The sequence below is a fragment of the Rhea americana genome, unplaced genomic scaffold, assembly GCF_003343005.1.
Source record: "Rhea americana isolate MKP2758 unplaced genomic scaffold, rheAme1 scaffold_321, whole genome shotgun sequence".
NCBI classification, from domain to species: domain Eukaryota; kingdom Metazoa; phylum Chordata; class Aves; order Rheiformes; family Rheidae; genus Rhea; species Rhea americana.
The window spans coordinates 569292-579244 of NW_028186448.1; positions in this window are offsets into that span (position 1 = coordinate 569292).

The following is a 9953-nucleotide window of genomic DNA, read 5'->3' on the forward strand; positions in this document are numbered from 1 at the left end:
CCGGCGGCTGCATCGCCCTGCTCCGTGCTGCCGCGGGGCCCTGCCAGGCGTCAGCCCCGCGCTGCTGGGGTAGGCGGGGGGGGGGGGGGGGGGAGATTCCTGCAAAGCCGGTGGCACCGCTCCCCATCGCTGCTGGGGGTCCGGATCGGGCAATGCCGGGGGCCGCTCCTGCCCCCGCGGGCCGGCACGGCTCTGCCGCGCGGCCCCTCCGCCGCGGTGACCCGGGGGCTCCACCGCCCCGGCTGGGCTGTGAGGCAGCGCGGAGGGAAAAACACTTAAAAATCGAGGCCAAATGGGTCAGTTGGTCAGAGCGGCGCGGGCTGGTGTGGGATCTGGGCTGCCTGCCCTCCGGGGCTGCAGCTCAGCCTTTAAAACCTATTTTTAGCGGTGAGCTAAAGGCGTTCGGAGCCCGGCTCGCTGCAAGTGCGCGGAGGGGAAGAGGACGGCGCGGGCAGCCTTCCTCCCGGCCCGCCACGGCCCCGGGCAGCGGAGCGGGGCTCGGGTTGCGGCTGGCACCCGGCGCCCCGTTCCCGCTGCCTGCTTTCGCCCCGTCGCGCCAGGGCCGAGCCTGCGGCGTTCAGAAACCGGGTGCGCTTCGACGCTGCTCCTGGAGGACTGGGTTCCTCTTCGCCGGGGCTTAAAGCTCGCGGTCCGGGCAGCGGGTGGGCGGCGGGGAGGAGAGCCGGGCTCTCTTCCTTCACGCGGCGTGATGTACTGCTGAATGCCTGCAATATTCACGCCTACGGATGTACTTTCGTGACGGCTGCATGCGAAAATGCAAATAAAGCAGCGCCCGGCGCTGGGGTGGGGGTGGGGGGGGCTGCAGACAGGCAGGGGCAAGGCTGGATTTTTTTTTTCAACCCTTAGCCCAAGGGCTGGATTTTGGGCAGGAGCTGGCGGTGGGATCAGCCAGGCACGGGTTACCGTGCACCTTGCAAAGCACCGGGCTGGGCCGGCCGGGGAGGGGAAGAGTTAACCTTCCTGCCTGGGAATTAATTAACAACAGATGTGCTCAGTTTTTAACTAATTATTCTCCTGCGGACAGTCAGTTTTTTACGGCTCCCTGGCAGCGTCTCGGAGGCGGGAGGCCGGGCGGCGCTGGGCACCCGGCGCGCCTGCCGCCCCCGCGCCCGGCCGGCTGCTCCCGTAGGGCTTTGCACCCGGGCTTGGGCGCCGATTTAAGTGAAACAGTTCAACGAAACGGTCACAAATCCAAAGTCACGAATTCAGTGGCCCGGTCGGCCCCGACAGCGTTGCCTGGGGTTTTGGGGGGGGGTCTCGAGGCGGGCTGGTGCTGAGGGCCCCCGCAGCCGGGACGCCTGCCCTGCTCGGGGAGCGCACGGCTCTGGCCACCGGCGCCGCGTCGCTCACGCGTGCTTGCCCAGTCGGGTGACGACCCAGCGCCAACGAGGGCTTTACGTGCGTGGTGCGGTGCCCCCCTCCCCGCCGCTGGAAACCCCGACGGCACTAGCGCGTGGCACCGCGGGACCCGGGGCTTTCTGCAGCGGCCGGAGGAAGCTCTGGCCAGGCTTTTGCTCATCGCCTCGGCTTCGGGCTCCGCTCCCAAGCTCCAGGAGACCTTCACCTCCTGAAGCATCTTACTCGCCCCTGTCCAAGCGGCTTGGACACGCCTCTGCTTTCGGTGGTGATTGCTTTCAACAGCCTGAGCTATTTCTGCCTGCGATCGCAATCAATAAAGTAAGAGAGAAGCAGCATTTTATTATTTTCCACTCCAACTACTTTTTCTCCGTCCTGTTTCCTCCCTGTTCACACCCCAGAGCGGGGGCTGCTCCAGCCAGACCAGGAAGAGCCGCCCCTGCTCTTCCTCCTCGCCCTGCGGCCCCCCGCTCGTGCCCCCGCTCCCGTGCAAGCGTGCCCGGCCCCCTTAGTGCACGGGGGGCGACCGGGCTGGGAGGCGAGCAAAAGAAACGCGGTGCACGTGTGCACCCACGTACACACGTGCACGCACACACACATGCGAGAAAACATTTTTAAAGCCAAAAGGAAAAATAAGAGAAATGGTCTTTGGAAGCCAAGGCGGCTCATGTAATCCCAGGTTCGGCTGGGCGGCCCCCGCCCGGCGCTGCGATGGGGGACGGGCCGAGGGGAGCCGACTGCAGTCTATTAAGCTTCCTTTGAGAACCTGCCAGACTGACAACAGCTGGAAGGAATTAACGTTTCAGGCCCACCGGCTCCTCTCCTCGCGTTCCCCCTTCCCCAGAAACTGGCTTGAAGCCACGGACCCTGCACCATCACTTTTTCCCACTCTCCAAGACTTCTGGCAGCGGCCGGCATCTGCTTTGAGCCGATTTCCTCCTCGATTCCTAACCTGTGAGAAGCATGAGCATCTGAGGAAGTTTAAATGAAAAAAAAAAAAAAGAGAGAGAGAGAGAAAGAAGCCTTAAGCAGAGCATCAGGAGCGACGGTGGAAGCGGCACGTTCCTACGTGCCCGCAGCGGTGCCAACTTTTCCGGCGTGAGCGGCTGGTTTGGCGGCGGTGCGGGACGGAGCACGGGCCGGCTGGACCCGCCGGGCAGCACGGGTCCCCCCGCCCCGGTCTGCACTAATTACAGGGTTAATCTGTGCCCGGCTCCCACCGGAGAGCCGCAGCCCGGGGTGCCCTCGGGCTGCTCTCCGTGCAGAACAGGGCGCCTGGAGCAAGAAACTTTTTGCTAATACAGAAGAGTATCGAGCACCTTTTGTTTTACTTTTTTTTTAATAAAATTTAATAATGTTTATGCCCTCGTAAGTGGCGGGCTCGCGCCTCGCCGCCGGGATGCCGCCTCGCGGCGCGAGCCCGGCCCTCTCGGCGCGGCGCCTCCGGAAGAGGTGGCCTCGTAAACCCAACGAGCGATTTCCTGCCGCAGGCGGCGCGGGCTGTTTTCTTTCAAAACGCGCGGCTGAAATCGGAGAGGCGGCGGAGTTGTTAGTTTAAACGGCTCGGAGCCGGCGAGTTTGCTGTGCGACGGAGACAGCGCCAGAAGCCAATATATACACACGCGCGCCCGCCGGCCATGCCAACATTTGCAAGCCATTAACAGGAATATTTCTGGGGGAAAATTAGGTCCTACCTTTAACCCCACGCTGCAATGCACCGACCGGCCTGCTGCCGGGCGGACGTGCGGGGTGCAAACCACGGCACCGGGGTTTTTGTTGTTGTTCTAAGAGCAAAGGCCTCGTCCTGCCTGAGCGGGGAAGGTTGGCCCACATTTCGCACACGTGTGCGACGGGGCAAACGTGCACGGATTCACTTGCATCGATTCGCTTGCATTTACACGCTCAGCCCCATATGGGGCCCCGCTTGCTCCCCCCCCCCACACACACACACACCTTGCACACGGATGCGGCGGTGCCGGGAAGGGGCAGCCCGCACACCCGGATTTCCTCCGTGTCTCCGCGTGTGAGACGGCCATCCGTGCACACTGGATGCCACGTGTGTGTGTACGTGCGCGCACGGGCGGTGGCACGCGCCCCATCACCCCGCTGCAGCAGCCGCCGGCGCTTGCCGAGCGCTGGGCTGGTTTCGGTCCTCCTGCGCCGCACCGGGATGTTTGTTTGTTCCCATCTCGGAAAAACTTCCCCTTTGCTCCCCCTCCGGCTCCAGGGCTGGATTTCCAGCAGAAAGCCGGACCTAGCGAGCGACTGCCAGGGCTCCGCAGCCCCCCCAGCGCTTTGGAGCCGTCCCCTCCGCTGCCATTTGTTGTTAATTAGGTGACAGCAAGGCTGCCGGTGATGGGAGATGGGGACGGTGGCTTCCAAAAGACCCAAACCCCATCGCCACCCGGGCCCTAGTGACCTAAGCAGCCGTCCAGCTAAGGCGATGGACACCAAAGAATACATATATATACTTTTTAAAGTGCATCTGAGTCCCCAGCCGAGCTGGGTGTCTGGCTGCCGCGGAGGTTTTGCGCCTTCGTGTCTCTGCCTGCGTTGGTTCCCTTTCCGGAAAGCAGAGATAATCATCTAACTCGCGGCGCGCGCGGTTATTTTGCTCAGGATTTTGGCAGCACGGCGGGATCCTGTGAATGCACACGCGGAGTGAAGCAGGCCCTCGGCTTGGCCGCGTCCCGCTGGCCCTCCGCCGGGAACGCACACGTCTCCCGGGTGCCGTCTTCCACCACCTTTTCTCTCGGCGCAAGGAAAATAAACCTGGCTATTGCAAATGCTTCTTTCTGCTCCATGCTCTGCCGTGGCCGAGCACCGCGGACTCTCCGGCAGGACCGGCCTAGCGGCTCCCCTCTCGCCGCACATCAGCCTCGAAATCGCTTCCAGATGTTAGCGTGCAACCGGCTCCCTCCTGCAGCTCCCGCTCGCTCCGCGCCGGCGAGTCAGAGCCGTCCGGGGTCGGCGTGGGCGCGTCGCCAGGTCTCGGCCCCTTGCAATCAACCCCAGCCCGCTGGCTGCTCTTGGCCGTTGCAGCTTTGCAATTTTCGACCAGCCCTTTGGCTGCTGTGACTGCAAATCCGGCCCTTTGCGTGCAGCCCCGGGGGCTTTCGACGCCCCGTTTTGCCCAAGGTGTGAACCCACCCGGCTAATCCCAAACTGGGCAGTTTTGGGGAGTGTTTTGTTGGCATGCTGCTGCCCTCTAGTGAAGGGATCACCGGAAGATCCCGGCATTCCCAGGACACTCATACTGGGGCAGTGGGCCCAGTTGCCCACTGGCAACGAGTCTCTGCCTAGTCCACTGTGTGCAAAATCAAGACAGAAACATCTCAGTTTTATTCAAGAAATACCAACCTCTTGGGAGCTGGCAGTGACGAGTTTGCTGGGACTCACCTGAGTGCAGGCTGCAGGGGATATAAAAGACCCTGGGCAAGGCAGAGGCTCCTTTTAGTATGTCCCAATGCAAGAGGCTCTGCAGTGAGCAGCCAAGGTAAGTGCACGCTCTCTTTCTGCCCTATAAAGTAGAGAAAGGCCCCTAGGGTTTTGGGGGAGAGGGACAGTTTATTTGCTACCACCACCCCCCGGCCAGGTGATGCTCCCCCTCTGTGTGGTCCTCTGGGCTATGCTAAAGGACTAGCTGCCTTCTGCAATTTGGAGTTGAATCCTCCTGTTTCCACCTACTGCCCCGCAGTCCTGATGCTTCTGCTTTGCACTGAGCTGCTTCTCCTTTCCAGCAGGGTTTTTTCCTTCTCTGGGTTCCCAGGGTGTGTGCAAGATACTGGCTTCCTAGAAGCTGCACTGAGATTTTGCCCCAGCTCATTTTCTACTGCCCTTGCTGGCTCTGCCCTTTCCTGGAAAGCTGCAGCCTCTAGAAAGGCCAGAGGGTCCCAGTGCTGGCGCCCAGGCCTGGCATTTTGCTAAGCTATCTTCATCTCCGGGTATCTCTCAAGGCAGTAGATATTTTGGGGTCCACTCCCCTGGCTGGTGTGAATAACAGTAGGTCTCCATGATCCCTCAGCTCAGCAACCTGTCCCATCCTGACGGGCTGGGCAATTCTGCGGCTGCTGTCTGCAGAAGTGGCTGTTCCAGAAGAAAATAATTCTGTTTTATAAGATATTTTTACAAATCTGCAGTGAGAGTAGTTCAGTGCCCATTTGAGATACCATTTTTTTCCACATGCTGGTGTAGGAGAGTAGGATCACCCTTGTGGTTGCAGCACCTAAAAGCAGACGAGCATTTAGCCCTTGTTTCAGCTTACTTGGGTGTAAATTAGGAATGAAACCTTCCCCTCTTCATCCAAACTATCTAGGTCAGTGCTGGTGCCCCCAGCCCTGCAGAGCACCCGGCATGGTGCAGCACCGCGCTTCTGTTCCCTGACCAAGGGCCACAACCACCTTGGGTCCCCAGGACAACACTGGCCCACTAAATGCAATGCTCTAATTACTGTTGATGAGCTGCAGGAGTAGCTGTGGCCTCTGCAGGGACGATGCTGTCCCTGTGCTTGTCGGGTTGCCCTGGTCCCGGTGCTGGTGTTTTCTGGGTGTAACTCATCTGTGCACTAATGTTTCATAAGGCTTGTACTGTTCCAGGTTGTGGTTTATGTCCCCTCAGTTTTATGTTTACATCGAGTTATTTTCAATAAAGGGCTTTTTTATTATCTGAACGATTTCACGTTCAGTAAAGGCTGTTATTGATGAAGGTTCAATACAGCACCATAAAAACTGCACATGGCAGGAACATAATGAAATGCTCTTTCATGGTACTGTTGCACAAAGTACCAAATGGAGCCCCACGACAGTCTCACTTAATAAAACCCCTCGCACAGACTAAAGCAATGCTTGCAGAGCACGTGCCGCTGCCCTGCTCCGGCTCCTAGGAGCGGGGTGCCCTTGCCCGTTGCAGAGCCTTCCAGGCTGCCTCAGTGCCTGCCTGCTCAAGGCTCTTTCCTCCCGGTCTGGCAATAGGTGACAGAGAAACAGGATCGGGAAGTCCTCTTTGGCTCGTCTACAGACAGTTTTGCTGTGCTGTGGACCAGGTTTTCTAACGCCCCCCTCCCGCGTGGCTTTTAGGCAGCGTGGTGCAGGCTTCTCTAACAGCTACTGCTGAACCGTGCAAATGGAAAAATGCGCCGGCCCTGCGCAGAGCTGCTTTGCGGAAGAGTCCCCTCGCTGCCTCGCTAACGCTTTGCCCTCACCGTTCTCCACGGCTGCCTGCAGGCTTGCGCGCAGCCCGGCTCAGCCGCAGCTTTGCCGCCCGCTCTGGGCCCCGGCAGCGGCGGAGGCCCGAGCTGGGGAAGCGGGACGGCATCCGCAGCCTCCCTGCTGCGTTGCCCCTTCGAGCTGATGCGGCTGCGGTGCAGACGCGGTCCCAAGGACAGACCCTGCGGTGCTCGTGGGCAGCAGCTGAGGCTGGCACTTGCTGCTCGCTCCTCATCACCTCCGCGCCCGGAGCCGCTGGAGTGGGAGCGAAGCCATCTGGGATCTCCCTGGGGAGCTTGGCTCAGCCCCTGAAATGGGAAAAGAAACTTAGAGCAGTCAACTGGTACAGGACCAACTCATCCAGCTTGCTGGCACAAGATATTATAGAGGGTGGAGGCTGGACAGCAGCGGCACGACCATCTCGGAGGAAGGTGGGAGCTGCCAGCCCGGGTTGGTGTCCCCAGCTTCTGTGTCTGTGCACCTCGGTGGTGATGCCACAGGCCCTAAAGGCAAATAAAACCTGCCTTTCCCTCCCTACGGTGCTCCTATCCTGACCCAGAGCGGAGCTCTGCATCCATCCTCCCCCAAACTCCCTGACCTGGCTTCGACGCCTCTTTGCCCTGGGCACCCGCGGCGAGGGCTGCCTCCTTCCACCGGGCACGCAAACGCTGCTGCTTCTGCTTCAGAAAGCAAACGGCTCGAGGGCCCTAACCCTCTGCTCCGGGGGCTGAGGAAGGGCTTTCCCTGTGAGGTGCCTGGGCCACCATCACTTGGCCCGGAGCTGTTTGCAGAGCACCCCGGTGCTCCCCTCGCTGCGGACCAGCCTTGCTGGGCGCCCCGGGGGGCTCGAGGCTTCCCCCGACCAGGCGAGTAGGGAACAGACAAGCTCTTCAGCAACTTCATTATTATATATTTTTATTATATATTTGTATTATATGTTTTATTACAGACTTATTTTTAGGAACCATATAACATCGGCGCAGCCCCAAGGCTGCTCTAAACTGGGGTAGGGAAAGGGGCAAGCCAAGTATTTTTCCCAGTCTTTTCCCTGCTGCAAACTGAGGCTCCCAGGGTCACACCTGGATCCCTGCTCTGCTGTGAATCCCACCTGCCTTTAGCACTAACAAGCCACCAGGTGCTTGAGCTAACGGGGGCCGGGGGAGGCAGATTTGCAGGGCTGCCAAGCACCTGGCAGCTGCTGCCAGGAGGCATATTCCAGAAATACAGAGGGTCTAGCAGGCAAGGGGAGAAATAAATAAATTTGGCTGCTGTCTTGTACCATCTATGAGGGATTCTTTCATCCAAAAAGACCAGGGAGGTGTAGAGTGGTGAATAAAAAAGTAATGGGGGGGAAACTAGTTTTTCTTTTGCTGGTGTCCCTAAGTATAAAGGAAAAAAAAGAAACTGTCCCTTTGTCTCCTCACTTGCCCTCTACAGATGCACGTGCAAAATCTAATTAAAATTTAGCAGAAGAATTAAAAAAAATGACATGGGGTTTTTAGCTTTAAAAAAAAGAGAAAGACAGAAGATTCTTAACAAAAGCCGTAATATTAAACGGGGCTGATTCGTCAGCTGCTACCTGATAATATAGAGTTGAGAGAGCTTTATTAATGTTGGAAGCCTTGGCTCTTTGTTAATTACGGGCTTTGCTAATGATTTGGAATATTGGCCGGTTCTGGGGGATGTTGATGAATAGAGACCTCGCCAAGATTTATTCCTAATTATCTCATTTGTCTCCCTCCATTACTTTTTATGGCTGAAATTTATGGTGCTATTACCAGGGACCTCGCCACAGCTCTGAGATGATTTGGGAGAAGAGAGATGTTTAATAATAATAACAATAATAATAATAATAAAAAGGCAGATTAATAGGAAACCGATTACGTGGCTGTGGACAGCAGGAGCCTTTTTCTCGGTGACCCCCTGGGTGCTGCTCCCGGAGCCACGTGGCCCCTTTCACGGTCCCCGGCGGGAGCGATGTCCTTGCTGAACTGGAAATTCCTTGGAAATTCCTCCTGGCACCTGTAAGAGTCCCCGCTGCGTCCCCAGGGCGAACTCGTTTTGGAGGAGACTGTAGAAACGCAGCAGGATTTTCACGTGCCTCTTCCCAGCGTCCCGCGATGAGCAGAGCCGGACCCCAAAACGGGCTGATTTCTGGCAGAGACAAGGTTGAGATGGGCGACCTAGAGGGACGGTGCTGCTCCAAAGGGACTTTTTAACATGTCCCCGAGCGCCGGGAGCGGTGGTGGCAGTGACAAGGGCGAGTGCCACCCGCCAGCCCGGCCGGGCCGGGGGCCACCAGGGCAGCGGGAGCCGCGCGGCAGCGCAAGGGCACGGTGCAAGCAGTACCCAGCACCCCTTAATTATCATGCAAAGCAATTATTTTCCCCAGCTGCACTGGGGACTAATTCTCTCCCAAAGTCTCCCAGTAAACATTTTTCCCAGTGCTGTCGAATTTGCTGCACAAAGGCGAGCCGGGGCTGCAGCTTATCTCGGCAGAGTATTATTCCCCTATCTTGCAGCGTGTAAACCTACTCTCATCCCGATAAGAGGCCTTGCACAAAAGATCAAAGGAAGCAAGACTCTTGCAGAGAGGAGGGTTTTCTTCTCCACCCTCCTTTTTTTTTTTCCCCCTGCCCCCGGTATTATTATAAATTTGTGGATGCTAAAGAAGCTGCATTCCCTCCTAGTAACCCAGATTAAAATAATTACCCACAGCTGATTTCATTAGGAAAAGGAAAAAGTATTAGTGGTGCCATTCAGGGCACCCCTAAATAACCGTCTCGGCGCAGGGGGATGCGGCTGCCCGGCAGAGAGCCTCGCGCTGCCCCCGTCCCCGCCGTGGTGCCACGCGGCCCCGTAAATTGCTCGGTGCCGCTGGATTTATTCTCTGCAAAATGCTCCTGCTTCCGCCCCAAGGCTCCTCGATTCACCCTGCTCCCGCAGGGAGAGACAGACCCTGGTCAGCAACAGCCGAAGAGCAGCTCCAGCGCTCCGTCGCCACCGTATATCCAGAATTTGGGAGCAGGGAGGTGGGAAAATTTCCCATCTAGAAATTTTGCCCGTGCAACGTTTTCTGTATTTGATGCAGGATTTCTGGCAGGCGTCCGTCCCCGCGGCATGTGCACCGACGGGTCGCTTCAACCCCGGGAAGCTCCGGGCATCCCGTGCACACGAGGAAGCTGCTCCCACCGTTCCCGGCCCGCTCGCTTCCCTGCCGGCATCGCTGCCCACCCCCCAGCAGAAACAGGGGTATTGCTGCAGTGACGGTGACTGTGCAAAGCTGGCACGGGTTGAACGGTTTCCAGTGCAATGGGGAAAATCTTGCAACTGTTGAACAAAACGTATCATTGCTTTTTTTTTTTTTTTTTT